Here is an 18,003-nt window from a genome sequence, read left to right on the forward strand (position 1 = left end):
ACCATTATAAAAAAAGGGTAGTACAAATTTGGATAATGTAGTCCAACCCCTGAAACATAAGTAAAATGAGATAAAGAACAAACAGGATGATCCCAGCAAAAATGCCTTTGATTCCCCCCCCCCAAACCACCACCACCACTATACCACCACCACCACTGCTGTCACCATCAATGCTACCACCACCATCACCAGCATCACTGCTACCACCATCACCAGCATCACTGCTACCACCATCACCAGCATCACTGCTACCACCGTCACCATCACCACTAATGAGAAACCCTCTATGAGGTTGTTTCCACTTGTTAGAAATATCAGCCAATTTACCATCAAACTGCATCCTACCGTTTTGAGAAAAGGAAGGGCACTTTGGACTCTATAGTCTACCATGTGAACGGAAGAACAAAAAAGCCTTAACAAATGCTAAAAACCAGGACAATTACAGTAAAACTTGCCCTCAAATATATCACATGTGCAAATTTATTGGGTGAACCTGAGATCACAGAACAAATATAATTATGGCTATGTCTTCTATCTACTTTTCTTTCAATAGTTTTAGCCTTTTGACTGTGACCATGCTGGGGTGCTACCTTGAACAAGTCGCCCCCCCCATATTTTTTAAAGCCTTGTACTTATTCTATCAGTCTCTTTTGCCGAACTTCTAAGTTACGTGGACATAAGTGCACTAGCACCAGTTGTTAAGTGGCGGTGGTGGGGGCAAACGCAGACACAAAGACACACTCATGCACGTGCACACACATACTGTATATGACGGACTTCTTTCTGTTTATATCTACCAAATCCACTCAGAAGAAGGCTTTGGTCAGTCTGAGGATATAGTAGAAGATACTTGCCCGAGGTGCCATGCAGTGGGACTGAACCTGGAACCATGTGGTTGGGGAACAAGCTTCTTACCACACAATCACACCTGAGCCCACATATATATATTTATGTGCATATATGTTTATATATATATATATTAAAAATAAAACAAAAATGATAGTGTCCAGTAGTTGGTTCAGTATGCTGACCACAGGAATTTCTGTCCAAGAAAGTTGTACATCATCTCCCTCTTTCTCTCATATACCCACTCTTTCTCTCTCTCTCTCTTATTATCACTCCCATTGCCACCATCAACATCTCTCCCTAAATTTCTTTGTCTCTCTTTCTCTTCCTTCCTCCCTCTCTCTCTCTCTCTCTCTGTCTCTCTCTGTCTTTGCCACCACCCTCACCATCTCTATCCTTACTATCACTCTCACTCCCAACACAAGGAAGTGTCATTGAATAGTGAGAGATGGGGGTCAAAGTGGGATACACTGACACACAGAAATTAGTTTTCGCATTTATTATATTAGATATATATGTATGTGTGTGTGTTTGTGTGTGTCTATATATATATATATATATATATACTCTTTTACTCTTTTACTCTTTTACTTGTTTCAGTCATTTGACTGCGGCCATGCTGGAGCACCACCTTTTTAGTCAAGCAAATCGACCCCAGGACTTATTCTTTGGAAGCCTAATACTTATTCTATCGATCTCTTTTGCCGAACCGCTAAGTTATACACACACACACACACACACACACACACACATATATACACACACATATATATATATATGCATACATATGTGTGTGTGTGTGTGTACTTTAATTAAAAACTAAAAGGATTAAAGTATCTAATCCAACTTTGGGCAATGATGACAAAGAATTATAGATTTGTTAGGTATTTCTATTTTGGTTCATGTAGCTTTAAAATGTATTTATCTCCAATTTGTCACCGCTGAACATTTTTTAAAAATGGAAATGACTCAAGCAATGTTGGTCAGGTGACTGTTGTTTACAAGAGACTCTATGACAGCAACACACAGCCTCACACATATAAATAATCTGTTATTGTTACCTAATTTATAGAGATATGTGCCATGGGAAGAGAAGTCTGTGTGTGTATTATAGCTAGATAGATATATGTGTATGCTTATATATATGCGGAGGTGTGTGTGTGTGTATGTGTGTATGTATACATATATATATATATATATACATATATATATATATATATATATATATATATATATATATGTATATATATATAAATATGTATATATATGTGTGTGTGCGTATACATATATATATATATATGCATGTGTATATATACATATATATATATGTATGTATATATATATATATATATATATATATATATATATATATATATATATATATATACATACATACATACATATATAGATATATATATATATATATATATATATATATATATATATATATATATACATATATAGCAGGCTTCCATACAGTTTAGGAGTGGCTGTGTGGTAAGTAGCTTGCTTACCAACCACAGGGTTCTGGGTTCAGTTCCACAGCGTGGCACCTTGGGCAAGTGTCTTCTACTATAGCCTCGGGTCGACCAAAAGCCATGTGAGTGGATTTGGTACACGGAAACTGAAAGAAGCTCGATGCCTTGTATTTAGTTAACAGGAACTGTATGGAAGCCTGTTATGTATGTATATATACATCAGAACTACAAATAGGATAGACAACTAATGATACAACAATAGCAGTACAGCCAATGAAAACATGGAAACATGCAAACATGAGAATGCCAATGGTAACAGAATGCTAACCTCCCCACCCATCCCTAAACCCTTATCCCCCAAAAGAATCTACCTACATTCATATTTACAGGAATCAAACAATAAGCAATTAACTCACACAAACCTACATACACCCACACACCCTCACACAATAAACACACATACAAATACACATATACAGGAATCCATGAAACTCATCATTGAAAGTCACTCAACCATAAAAGCGATATACTGAGCCAATGTCCCACAAACCATAACAGTAAAGCTTTCTGTGCAATTTGACCCAACAGGACAAGCAAACGTGACAGAGGGAATTCTCTGAAAATGACGAAATACAGGAGTGAAACCAATGAACCGTGAAAGACAAAAGCCTTTCAGTGCAATGACAGCGTTCTGCTGTCAAACAGGATGTATTTATGCTTTAACGAATTTAAAATTACATCAACAGAATATTTTCTACGAATAACAGAGTCTTTCAAAAAAACAAGTTTATATCCTTAATTGTATATGTGGATGTATGTGTGTTCAAGAAATAATTTTTAATATATGTATTTACACACACACACACACACACACACTAGTGGTGATGTTCATTTCCAAACTACTGGGGGAAATTACCTTTGGTCATGGGAAAATATTACCTTGATTAAAAACAGGTGAGAGTAGGTAACAGGAAGAGTATCTAGCCACAGAGAATTTGATACAAAGAATTGTTTCTGATCTATGGCAAGCATAGAAAAGTCAGCATTAGAACTAATAAAAGGACATACTAAGTATGTCTACCCGCTGGAAATAACAGTCAAAACTCTTATTTAAATTGCCAAAATACACTGATGATAACTACAGAAACCAAGCGAAGGCAATTCTCGTGAACTGTTTTCCCCTGTATTTATATATATATATATATATATATATATATATATATATTGTAGTACATTGGGACAATCATTCTATGAAGAGAACACCTGTACTGGTTCTATTTCACTTCAGTTTTAATTATTAGACATACAAATCTGTAAATTTAATCAACTGATTAATTAATTTGTTGAAATCCTTTCATTGCAGCCTGTAATTGGAGAACTTTGACAAACCAATTAATCAATCAATTACTTGGTTGACTGATTAAATAATTTATAGATTAATATGGTGATTAATTGATAATAAAACTGAGGGGAAATACAACCATTGGCTGAATGGCCTTCTCAGAGTACAACAATGTTTGAACTCATGATTTTGTGACCAAAATCTAGTAAAATAGAGAGAACTTTGTAATTATACAACCCTACCTGCTCCTACACACACACACACACGCACACACATGCATGCATGCATGCTCTTTTACCCATTTCAGTCATTTGACTGCAGACATGCTAGAGCACTGCCTTAAAGGGTTTTACTCAAAGAAATCAACCCCAGGACTCATTTTTTGTAAGCCTAGTACTTATTCTATCAGTCTCTTTTGCCAAACAGCTAAGTTATAAGAACATAAACACACTAACATCAGTTGTCAAGCAATGGTGGGGGGAACAAAGCTCTTTGAAATTTTTGAGGATGAATTTGGTCTTGTGTCAGCAAGTCTAAATAGGTTCATTTCTTGTATTTAAGATTGGCATAGAATTGTGGAGGAAATAGATCTTTCTGTGAAGTAGGGATAATATGACTATGATTTATTGTTAAATACTGCATCTTATCTAACATTACCCAAGGGATGCTACCAGTCTCTTGTCTTTAATTTCCAAATGTACTTTGAAAGTGATGTGGTATTTATTTTATAATTGATGAGGATATGACAAGCAGTTGTGCTGGTGCAGATGACTCTTAAAGGAACAGTAAAGGCAACAGCCTTGCTTATGATGTAAATGTTAGCACCACTAACCTTACCAGTCTTCTATTAATGTCTCACACAGCAAATTATTACATCATGGTGTGTGTGTGTGTGTGTTGACTTAGGTATTTGTATGCAACATACTGAAAGTAGAAATGACAACTAACTTCTGGAAAAAGATGTTAAGATTTATAAAGATTTACAATTTACTTTGGACGTATTTATGGCACAGAGGTTTGGGGCAGGAGTAAGAATCAAGGCAGAATGTCAAGAAATGCCCTGTCATAAGTCTGGTTGAAGGGGTTGAAGAAAGTTTAATAAAAAAAAAAAGCCTGTCATTTGAGTTTTGACAGGACAAAGTAATTTATTGAAGCAACAGTAGTTTGTCTACAGTTTGAGCTAAATTGATTTGTATAAAGTTTGAAATAAAATAGTGATGTTAGAATTGTGATTGCAAAATTTGTAATTTGTTGTTGCTGTTGTTGTTGTTGCTGTTGTTGTTGTTGCTGTTGTTGTTGTTGTTGTTGTTGTTGTTGCTCATGACAACTTTGGTCAAGGAGACCAAAACCATTCCAGTCATGACTGCCTCGTCTTTTACAGGGATATCTAGAATTACATTAACCTTGTCCTTTTCTTATTAAAAAAGGTGATGACGTATTATTCAAGGGTGACTTCATTCACATGCATTTCTAGCATATCAAGCTACCACACAGAGGTTTCATTATTCCCATCGTTTTGAATTAGTCATGTATTATCTTGTAGCTTCAAGATCTTGATGATGTTGTCGCTGTCGTCGTCGTCGTCATCATCATCATCATTTAACGTCCATTTTCCTTGCTGACATGGGTTAGATGGTTTAACTGGCACTGGTGGTAGTGACGACGATGACGACAACGACAAGGAGGAGGAGGAGGATAGGTTGAGTGATCTGGAATGACAGGTAAAGTTGTGGAAAGATATATATATATATATATATATATATATATATCCATCATTCACTACTAAACACACACATTGCGCATTTGTGTGCATGATAAATATCACTTCTCTACAGTTCAAAATGCATGTGTATATGTGTATACAAACAAGCTTGCATGCATGTATGCATATATATGTACATACGGTCATATGTATGTGCATACAAGTGTTATGAAGAAAATAGGAATGGTCAGAAAATAATTTTTCTTTTTCTGCAAAAAACTGAATTAGCTGATTGGTAATCAGTGCTATTTCACTGAAGACTCTCTGTTGGCAATCTATGGGAATGGTCCAATTAATTTAAAGATTTGGGATTTTGGAATTAAGTAATCTCTGTGTTCTTTTTGTAATGATTTCAGTAACTGGTCTGAGGCCATGCTAGAGCACTGCTTTTCAGAGTTTTCATTGGCTAGTCTTGCCTTCATATACTCTTTGTTGAATTAAAATCATCTTAGGGCATGTGGGTTTAAGTGGGTGTGGTACTTAGCTTATCTTATTGTTTACAATTTATTCATGCAGGTAGAACTTTGTAAACAAGTCAATAAGTGTTTCTCTTTTGTTCGGGAGGCTCAAGGTGTGACAGTATTTTTGCTGTTTTTGGTCTTATTGGTTTGACACTATAAAGGTCAAAAGTACAGAGTTTAGTAGTTAAACCCCTAGTTATTGGGTTATTGGGACAATCATTTTATGAAGAGAACACCTGTACTGGTTCTATTTCACTTCAGTTTTAATTATTAGACATACAAATCTGTAAATTTAATCAACTGATTAATTCATTTGTTGAAATCCTTTCATTGCAGCCTGTAATTGGAGAACTTTGACAAACCAATTAATCAATCAATTACTTGGTTGACTGATTAAAAAAATTTTTTAAATCTTAGCACACCCAATTACTAAGGGCTTAAATATTGGATTATTTTCTACCTTTATATGCTGCAGTCTGACAATGGCTTTGCTGGCTGGAACTTTGAAGTCACTGTCAACAACATTCTTGTATAAGAAGAATGAATATATATGTGTGTGTGTGTGTGGTGCATATATATATATATATATATATATATATATATATATATATATATATATATATATACACACACATACACACACACACACACACACACACACATGTTATTTCCATCTTTTCAGCGTATTGTAAATCTGTAGATAAAATTAGGGTACTTGGGTATGCCTCTATATGTGTGTGTGTGTGTGTATGTGTGTTGTGTGTGTGTGCATATGTATGCATGTATGTATGTATGTATGTATGTATGTATGTATGTATGTACATATGTATGTATCTATGTATGTATCTATGTATGTACATATGTATGTATCTATGTATGTACATATGTATGGACCTATGTGAGTGTTTCTTGGTATTTATTCATCCCTGCCATCACTGCTTGACAACCGGTGACGGTGTGTCTACGTCCCCTGATTTCAGCAAAAGAGTATGATAGAATAAGTGCTAAGCTTAAAAAAAATAAGCCCTGGGGTTGATTTGTTTAACTAAAAACCCCTTCCAGGCAGTGCTCCAGCATGACCACAGTCAAATGGCTGAAACAAGTAAGACAATAAAAGAATAAAGGATACAAATACAACACCTAATAATTGTGGACATTGTAAAATTGTAAACCTGCCCTACACATTCAAAGGTAAATATTAAAAAAAAACCCCACCATTTTATATTTATGTTCAGGGCATTGAGCAAAACAAATAATAAAAAGAATATATTGTTATAAAGGTCAGTTATCCTATGTTTATGAATATTTCATAGAAAATCAATTAGGAAAGAGAATGTTTATAGACAAATGTTTAACCACCTTCAAATTATTCACCCTGTTTACGAATTAACATCTGTGCATCTGTCATTCAGGAAGTTTATGTGAATCAGGGAGTTGTATTAATGGTGAACAGATGGTATTGTTAGGCAAAGAAGAAAAAGTAGAAGAAAAAAGAGACTGGCGGGCATGTTTTCTGAAAATGCAGTTTGTATGCAAAATAGTGAAAATATGCAAGACATTCATGAATTTAGTTTGTAATTCTGTAAGATTGCTGCCTCCTAAATTCCAGGTAGTTCAAGCATTTGGTTTCTTGAGTAGGAGACAACACCACTGAAAGAAGTCAAAAACAATACACATGGACACACACACACACACACACACACACACACATGATATGGAGGAAATAAGTATGATCTTGGCTTATAGCAAACACCTCTTGCTAAAGAACAGTTTGTTTCATTTCATGAACTGTCTCTTTTGGTGGTGCTAAAAGACAGAATCTCATATGGGGCTGTGTGTGTGTGTGTGTGTGTGTGTGTGTGTGTGTTAAATATAAAAGGGAGAGAGATCTTTTGTATGTCTGATAGTACTTTGTATCACTACAAGGCCACCATTTGAACATTTGAACCTGCAACAAAAATATGGCTGTCATCTTTGGACTGATGTCTCCCCTGGTTGTCTTGTCTGATCAAATTCAGAATTGAATTCTTAAAATAGCAGATCCTCTTCTTTCTGCAAGGTTGGAGTCTTTTGGTTTCAGTTCCTGGACTGGGTGATGCCTTGTGTTTTTTGAGCAAAACACATTCCTTCAGTCCACTTGGCTGGCAAAGATGTATAATCCTGCAATGGAGTGGCATCCCATCCAGGTGGAAAATATATATACCACAGGATTCAGGAAACCAGCTTTATGAGTCTTTGGCTTCCAAAGGACCTTTGATCTTTTTTTTTTTTTTATATAGATATTTAGGCATCTTGATTGTTACAGTCACAATATTTTGGCCATTGTACTTTTGCAGTTTCCTTCAGATGTCTATTGGATTTGATAATATTTTCAGCTGGTGCTCCAGCATAACTGCAGCTCTTGAGCTGAAGCTTGTCAAAGAGTTAAAGAATTATAGAGTAATGTCTCGATATATGAGTTAACTCGTTCCCAGAGACCGCTCATAAAGCAAAAAACTTGTCAAGCAGAGCAATAATTTCCCATAGTGGCAATGTTATAAATCGTATTTTGTTCTCAGAAAATATTTTACCTATAAAATTTATAATCCTCATAAATAAATGGCAATAAGACAACAGTAAAATGTAAAGAATATTTCATGCAAAGTAAAAAGAATGTCAAAATCATTTATAATGAAAAAATAATATTATAATCATTTTCTGAATCACTTTTACTCACACTAGACTTGTGCACACCCCCACTTGTAGACATGATCGTTGATTCACAAGCACAAGACGAGATGAGGACAAATATCCGTCAAATGTAAATAATGTAAATAATGTACATAATTCCTCATCTCTTAAATATAGAACTATATAGAACTATATCAGATGTTTGGACAAAATTGAGCAAAAGATTGTGAGCCACGTTTTGGTTCTGTTTTTTTACACAAGAAGAATAAGTTTACATTCTTTAGTAATGTCACAAAATTTCAATGTCTCATCCTTAATCTTTTTGATAGTATTTCAGGAAACTAGTCTAAAGATATCAGTTTATAATAACAGTACTTCTTCATTGTAAAAAATCTGACAAAATTAAGCGAACGACTGTGAACCCAATTTTGATTCTCTGTTTACCCATGGAAAATTCTTTTAGGTTCTTAAGTAAATGTCACAAAATTTCTACAGCCCATCCTTAACCTTTTTGCTAGCCACCCAGGAAACTAGTCTAAATATATCAGTTTATAATGATGGCAATTCCTCATTGTAAAAAATCTGACAAAATTTAGCAAAGGCTGTGAACCACTTTTCGATTCTTTGTTTACATGAGAAGAATCAATGTTTTATTGCAATCTCATGAAATCTCAATGGTCCATTCCTTAGCCCTTTTAATACTATTCCACTTGAGACTGCCTCTCATTCTGAGATACAAAACAGGCCATTTTGAAGTGTTTATGTGTATATTTAAGTCTCCTTTCATAATTTTATCAAAGAATTTTTTCCTTAAGTTATGTAATTTTGATGCAAATTGTCTAACTCACAATAGCAATCCACCTGAGACTATGATTTTATGATACAAGCTGTTTTAAAATAACCTAAATTAAAATTTTTCATTAAAATTTCATGTTAATTTATATTCTAAGCAATAACTAAATAAGGACAAAGTTGTTTCAATTAATTTTTCATTATTTCCAAAATTAATTGAAACAAAATCAGTGTATTTCAACAGAAATATGGTCACAAAAGTGTTAAACATTGCAAAACTCTATCATTCTATATGTTCTGTATTTCACCTGAAATTACCCCTGGTGCAATGATGCACTCTTTTTGTCTTGCAGTGATCTGACTTAAAGCCTTCTTCCATCAAAATATGTTAATTTCTGTTCCAGTCAAAAGTTTAACCAATTTGAATTCAGGTTACTCTGTCAAATATAATGCTTATTTTATTCACATTGTTTTGAATTAATCATGCATTGTCTTGTAGTTTTAAAGATTTCAATGATGTGATGGTTTATTTTTAGAATGACACTGTTAGGTTGGTGAAGGCATGTGGTTTGGTGGTTAGAGCATCACAATCATGAGGTAGTGAGTTCGATTCCCAGACCAGGCTGTGTGTTATGTTCTTGAGCAAAACTTTTCATTTCACATTGCTCCAGTTCACTCTGCTGTAGAAATGAGTTGTGGCATCACTGGTGCCAAGCTGTATTGGCCTTTGCCTTACCCTTGGATAACATTGGTGGCATGGAGAGGAGAGGCTGGTATGCATGGCCTGGTATGCATGTCAATACATGTATCTGTGATCACGAGTAGGAATAGTAGGAGAGCATCATAGCCATGTGTTGAGAGGGATTCTTTGGGGTTTGAATAAATGTAACAAAATCAAAATTTGAAGGAAATATTAGCCATTTTTCATACTCCCTAGGAGTCAGAAAATAAGAAATAGCAGTTGCTACCCAAGGACAGAAATCGTGTTAGTGTAATTGATAGTACAGGGCTCCTAGTTCTATATTTACTACCCTCCTTCTTTGTCAACCAAATTTGGGACCGGTTAAGGCAGAGTTATTCAAAACACGAGAATTATTTTAATTGGTAGAAGTTACAGAAGTTAATTGGCCCTTTAAGTCATTTTATAATTTCTGCCAATGAAACTAATCCTTTCTACTATAGGCACAAGGCCTGACATTTTTTTTTAGTGGGGTGGTAAGTCAATCATATTGACCCCAGTATATAACTTGTACTTATTTCATTGACCCTGAAGGGATGAAAGGCAAAAAAAAAAAGAAAAGAAAATTCCACCGAGATCAACTTTGTCTTTCATCCTTTCAGGGTTGATAAAATAAGTACCAGTTACACGCTAGGGTTGATGTAATCAACTTACCTCCTCCTCCAAAATTTCAGGCTTAGTGCCTATAGCAGAAGGATTATTTTAATTGGTAGAAGTTACAGAATGACTAAAGATCCAAGAGCCAATTTGTAACCTACATCAATCCTAGTACTTGACTGGTACTTTGTTTTATCCACCCTGTAAAGATGAAAGGCAAAATTTACCTCAGCAGAACTTGAACTCAGAATGGGAAGAGATGAAATGCTGTTAAGCATTTAGTCCAATGCACCAATGATTATGCCAGCTTGCTGCTTTAATAATAATAATGACAATCCTTTGTACTCTAAGTATAAGGCCTGAAATTTTGGTGGGAGGGGTCAAGTCATTTACATCAACCCCAGTGCTCACCTGGTACTTATGTTTTGAACCCGGAAATAGTGAAAGACAAAGATGACCTGAGCAGAATTTGAATTCAGAACCAAAAGAAATGCCACGAAGCGTTTTGTCCAATGTGGTAACAATTCTGCTAGCTTGTCATAATATAATATAATATTATTTTATACTATATACATATGTATGACAGATTTTAGACAGTTTCTAGTTTCTGTTTACCAAATTCCACTCTCAAGATACTGGTCAACCTGAGGTTACAATAGTAAGCATATGTCCAAGGTATTGTGCTACCGTGCCACGGGATAATGGGATTGAACCTAGAACCATGCGGTTGCAATTTGTACTCTGTAACCAGATGACTATACCTGTAGTGACATGTTTTAAACTCTAAGTTTTAGTGTAACATGTCTGGAATGGTATTTAGAAGATTGCTTCACTGACAAAATTTGAAGCAAGCTATTGTTTTAAAAGAGTTGGAGTCTTTGAGGCAACGAAGAAGGTACCATATTGTTGATAGATCTGCTAGCAACAGCAGCCAAATCACCTTCAAATTACACTCTCTCCTCTTGAGTGTTCAGTGTATCTTGGTTGCATAGGTTTATTGAAGGAGAGCTGATCTAATATTTTCAATAGCAGCAGAAATACAAGCGCATGGTAATTTAACCTAGATATTATTCAGGCAAGTTAAAACCAGCATTATTAGTGTAGTAATGAAACAATATTAATTTATTAACACTACCAATCATTAACATTAATTTAACCTGATTTTGGCAAGTAAGGGTAATAACTCTGCAGATGTTTCAGTGTTATTAGACCTCTTCAGAGTATAGCCTATTCTGTGCTTGCTAGATTAGTGACGATGAAATTACTGTATTGATGTGCAATAATTTACATAATTAGGTATGAAAAAAAAATCTTTTTCTGTTGGTTTTCAAAAACAAAAATTGTTTATTTATGCAACTCACGTTTTTATTTTATTTCAATATAGTTGACAATGAAGATTGAAACAAAGAAACAGAAACGTTTCTGAATTTTTGTTCTTATTTATGTGTGAAACATTACCCACCTATGGGAATTTAAAAATATCAAGTATTCAAGCCAAATTGATACAATATGGCTGGCTGCAAATTTGAAATTAAATGCCAGGCAACTGAAAATGCTTTAGCTAATTCCAGCATACTCTAGTTTAGCAAGGCTTGAGTCAAAAGCTAGTATTTTTCTCTTGAAAATAGACATTTTTGGTACAAATAGAAAATTGGAATATGACCCAATATTATAAAATATAACGGTTAGGTAGGTTTAATTTGAAAGGGAAACCAAGTAAAAAAAAAATATTGTCTTGACTTATTGTTTGCTACAGTATTTTATGTCAGCCATGTTGTTTATGGAAGTCTTTCGACTACGCTACAATTATAACTTAGTATTGATAAAAATATATATCGAAGAACTGCTCTCACTTGCTTTTACGGCGAGTTTGTGAATTAAAGAAATATTCGACATTAAATCTCATCGATAAACAACAAGTGATTAAATCTTCGTTTAATACCTTACAACACAGTACGATTATTGCGCAAACCGGAAGCTAGTCAGAATAGAGGAGGGAACTCCTATGGACGAATATTTACGTCGCTACGCTCTTGTGTGTTTTGGATGATTACTGTAAGTTTTTAGCAAGATTTTTGCATTTTTATCGTTGCTGATATGTACAATGTTAAAAATCATTCACTTTGTAGCATTTATTCACCGATGCAGTACCGTGTTGTGAATAAACATAGCAATGTCGATTCTTTATTTCAATTACCATCGACTACGATTGTTCTGACTAATATGGCGTCGGCTTTCTTCGCGCTGTTCAACACAATTCGGCAGCTGCATGTTTATGGTAGATTGCTTCGCTTCGTGAAATTTGTGTTATGTTGACTATATTTATGCCGAATTCTTAGATTTTAAACATCTTTAACACCTTTGATATTCGTGAATATTTTCGTGATTGCTATCAATGGCTGGTTCTTGTTGACTTTCGAACAAGACCAGAACCGTGTATTTAATGTACAATGACTGATTCCTTTTCGGTTCTTTTGCACATGTTTAACAGCAATCTGATATTAATTGTGTATTTTCTGGCATGTGTGTATTCGTTTTGTGAACTATTTAGAAGATTATCGAACGATTTCACATGTTCTCTTTTACGCAAAATGCCTATGAATCATTATATCTCTTTAACATAAAATTTGCACGCTGTCTTTTAGAACAATGGAAACAAAAGTCGATATTTTCAGTGCCATGTACTTTCTGAACGTGAACACGGTCGATTTTTCGTGATTTATAAACATTTCGACACTAAATTTTATTAAAAATTCCTTTTCCGTTTAATCTTATTTGTTCTCATTTTCGTATTCATTCATTATACATTGTAACGATCTTGATCGAAGGCTTGTTTCAATTTCAGTATATTGGACATTTGTATTCGAAACCGATTCGTATAACATTACTGTTTAGTACATTTGTATTGTAATTGCCAAAACATTCCAACCAGTTTGTTTAGGAATTTCAATTCCTTTGCCTTTCTTCGCTGTTTATCGATGCAGTACGGTTTGATTTCAATTCAACATGGAACGGTTTTGAGGTCAACTATTTTATCTGTCAATGTGGACATTATGAGGCAATACGATCGGTAACGTGGATGCGGACAATGTCGAAAAATGTTTGAATTTAAAGCCGTTTTTGAAATGGTTCTCGTTCTTTTATTAACCTAGTTCTTTCTTTTTTTCTTAAGGGCGGGGGTTGATATTCTAACGGCTTCGTTTTATTTACTTCCATGCATTCTTTTGTATCACCAAACGTTTCTGCTTCTAAAGACATTTTTCTTTTCACGAAGGAAAATGTTCGCATGCTTTATATATATATATGTTCAGGAGTATAAACTCAGAGTAACGACTGTGTGAATTATCAGATTTATATACATATTTAAATATATAATGTAGTTGAAGCTGATTGTATTGATATATGTATATTTATTGGGGATTTGTCTTGAAGCTTTTCGATTTAACTTTTTCTATTTGGGTCAAATGTTTTCCTGTGCTTTTCGCTAATTATGGAACAAAGCTAATGTTCTTCAATTTCACAAACGTTACTTCCCAAAATATAACGTGTACATTTCACAAATTTTACATGTCATTCGAATCGGTAATCGTTGTATTTACGATGTTTACGTGTCGTTTTCTTTTTGTTTGTTTGTTTTCTTCTCGAGAACTGATTTAGACATCGGCGAAGATCGCTCGATATATATATGTATATATATATATATATATATATATATATATATATATATTTGTGAATTTTGCTGGTTATATATATATATATATATATATATATATATATATGTATATATATATATATATATATATATATATATATATATATATATATATATATATGTATATATATATATATATATATATATATATATATATATATATATATATATATATATATATATATATTATATATAAAGTTCGTAAGCATTGATATTTTAGAATAGATAGCAAACGTTTCCTAGCGTTATATCGAAAGGTAAACATGGGCAAAAAAAAGACAAATCGATTAATTTAATTAAAAAAGAGGATTCGTAATTAAACACAAGATGAAAAAATGGTTTGGAGGCTTTCAGTTTGCATCTATTTGATGACTTTTACCCCTCGTCTCGGCCCTGATCGAACAGATCTTTGGTCAAAAGCAGTCCAATTGCGATCGTCATGTTTTTTCACCTGAGACTACATTATTCGGTGTACCCTTTCTTTTTTTAATGTAATTTTCATGTGATTCGATTACTACTTGGTTTCTAATTACCGTTGGTCAAGCGACCAAGCTCAAGTTTCCTCGATGGCTCGGTAATTTTAATCATGGAACATTTCGTTGCTGTTTGGTTATTGAATGGCGAACGGACGTTTTTGCTCAATTCTTCACCTTTGTTGACACATTTTTTTCGAGATCTCTTCCTCTTGGCAGCAATGGAAATGGATTTAATGAAGTAGGGGTACGTTAAGGTCCATGAGACTGAAAATGGGACGGAAGGCGAAGGGTTTAGATTCTATATGCTTCCGTGTTCACCGAAAAGAAGGAAACACGCCATCCTCCGAGATTTCGTTCTTTCTATTTCCTGTTTTTGTCCACGTTTTCAAAATCTTCAAGAACTATTCTAGAAGAGTTGATTCTGAATAGTTAAGTATATTAACTTCGTATGGTTTTTCTCTCTTTATTCTCCGATTTAGAAATGTAATAAGTCAGAGTTCTTCGTTTGCAGATGAACGGGTGGAGGAGAAAAAATTCGTGTACTGTTTGAAAAAAAAAATCTCTTAAAACATAGTTAAATGTTCAGAATATATAATATAAACAGAAAAGAAAACAAAAACAAACATGCATGCTTTGTGTCACTAAATATTACTCCCTTAAATGTTTTTCTTCCACGAAACACATATTTGTATGTATTTGTCTTCAGTGGTTTTCAACTATTCTTTACCAATGGACTCTTTCGATTCCTATTTTACTCAGGTGTACCCCCCAAGTCATTCAATATTATATTTCTTATAATTAGATATAATTAGGAATTAAAAAAAAAAATTGTTAAAATATTTTGTGTATTGTAGAAGTAAAACCAATTTATTGCACCAGAATTTCAACCAAATATCATATGGACCCTCAAAGGTCACTCAGACCTTGGTTAAGAACCACTTGTCTGTGTTCAGATAGATGCCACTGACCACTCTGAGATATTCTTTTTCACTCATTTTTGTTTAAACTATGCAAATTATCTAGGATCTAGATTCTAGGTCAAGATGTGTTCTCTTTTGTGTATGTCTAATATTCTTTGTTGCTAGAGATAAGGTTGGTCAGTTGTTCTGATAATGTCTACTGAAACAGAAACAGGTGCCCACAACTGTCCTCTTATCGCCAGACAATAAACTTGTCCTTTTCTTTGATGACATGCCAACTTAGGAAAATTCTTGAGTCTTACCTGATATAGAGCTAGTCTTAATTGTCATTGGACTAGTCTTTCAATCAGGGGGAATCTTGGCCTGCTTGCCTAGCCAGCAGGGTGCCATCATTTGTAAGCTAAAATGATGCAAAGCGCATTGTGACCAGCAATGTATAACAACATCTTGTTGATCATGTGATCTCTCTCTCTCTCTATATATATATATATATCATCATCATCATCGTTTAACGTCCGCTTTCCATGCTAGCATGGGTTGGACGATTTGACTGAGGACTGGTGAAACCGGATGGCAACACCAGGCTCCAGTCTGATTTGGCAGAGTTTCTACAGCTGGATGCCCTTCCTAACGCCAACCACTCAGAGAGTGTAGTGGGTGCTTTTACGTGTCACCCGCACGAAAACGGCCACGCTCGAAATGGTGTCTTTTATGTGCCACCCGCACAAGCCAGTCCAGGGGCACTGGCAACGATCTCGCTCGAAAATCCTACAGGAGCCAGTCAGGCGGTACTGGCAACGGCCACGCTCAAAATGGTGCATCTCATGTGCCACCCGCACAAGAACCAGTCCAGGGGCACTGGCAACGATCTTACTTGGCTTGCCGGGTCTTCTCACGCACAGCACATTTCCAAAGGTCTCGGTCAGTAGTCATCGCCTCGGTGAGGCCCAATGTACGAAGGTCTTGCCTCACCACCTCAGCCCAGGTCTTCCTGGGCCTACCTCTTCCACGGGTTCCCTCAACTGTTAGGGTGTGGCACTTTTTCACGCAGCTATCCTCCTCCATTCTCACCACATGTCCATACCAGCGCAATCGTCTCTCTTGCACGCCACAACTGATGCTTCTAATGTTCAGCTTTTCTCTCAAGATACTTACACTCTGACGGGTATTCACATTGACATTACACATCCAACGGAGCATACTGGCTTCATTCCTTGCGAGCTTATGTATGTCCTCAGCAGTTACAGCCCATGTTTCACTGCCATGTAGCATGGTTGTTCGTACGCATGCGTCATACAGTCTGCCTTTTACTCTGAGTGAGAGTCCCTTTGTCGCCAGCAGGGGTAAGAGCTCTCTAAACTTTGCCCAGGCTATTCTTATTCTAGCAGCTACACTTTCAGCGCACTCACCCCCACTACTAACTTGGTCGCCCAGATAGCGGAAGCTATCGACTACCTCTAGTTTTTCACCCTGGAATGAGATAGAAGTTGTTTCCTGTTTGTTTACAGTCTTTATTGCACCTGAACATCTGCCACAAACAAAAACTAACTTGCTAGTTAACCTGCCTTTGATGTTGCTTCACCTCTTATGTGTCCATAGCTTGCACCGGGTACATCTTATAGAGTTACTACCTACTCCTTTTCTACATACTGAGCAGGGCCATCTACCTGAAGGGGTTTGTGTTTTATCTACCTTCCTACTTATTAGGATTTTGGTTTCAGCTAGGTTGACTCTAAGGCCCTTCAATTCTAGACCTTGCTTCCACACCTGAAACTTCTCCTCTAGTTCTGATAGTGACTCCGCAATTAGGGCAAGGTCATCAGCATAGAGGAGCTCCCAGGGGCAACCTGTCTTGAACTCCTCTGTGATTGCCTGGAGGACTATGATAAATAAGAGGGGGCTGAGGACGGAACCTTGGTGGACCCCTACCTCTACCCGGAATTCATTGCTGTACTCATTTCCAACCCTCACCTTACTGGCAGCATCTCTGTACATGGCTCGCACAGCTCTCACTAACCATTCTTCTATCCCAAGTTTCCTCATTGACCACCAGATAAGGGATCGGGGGACCCTGTCAAAGGCTTTCTCCATGTCAACGAAAGCCAGGTACAGAGGTTTATCATTAGCTAGGTATTTCTCCTGCAACTGTCTCACTAGAAATAAGACATCAGTAGTGCTTTTACCTGGCACGAACCCAAACTGCATCTC

General features: G+C 35.6%; 1 protein-coding gene across 1 annotated transcript in view; it reads left to right on the plus strand.

Annotated features, from left to right (window-relative positions):
- The first annotated feature begins 12,609 nt into the window (after positions 1 to 12,609).
- Positions 12,610 to 18,003, plus strand: part of LOC106876777 (uncharacterized) — a 30,054-nt gene continuing 24,660 nt past the window's right edge. Inside the window, exon 1 of the mRNA XM_014925484.3 lies at positions 12,610 to 12,742. The gene's annotated coding sequence lies outside the window, so the exon portion shown is untranslated. The remainder of the gene's footprint in view (positions 12,743 to 18,003) is intronic.

Source organism: Octopus bimaculoides, chromosome 24 (assembly GCF_046866305.1).
Source record: "Octopus bimaculoides isolate indiv1 chromosome 24, ASM4686630v1, whole genome shotgun sequence".
NCBI classification, from domain to species: domain Eukaryota; kingdom Metazoa; phylum Mollusca; class Cephalopoda; order Octopoda; family Octopodidae; genus Octopus; species Octopus bimaculoides.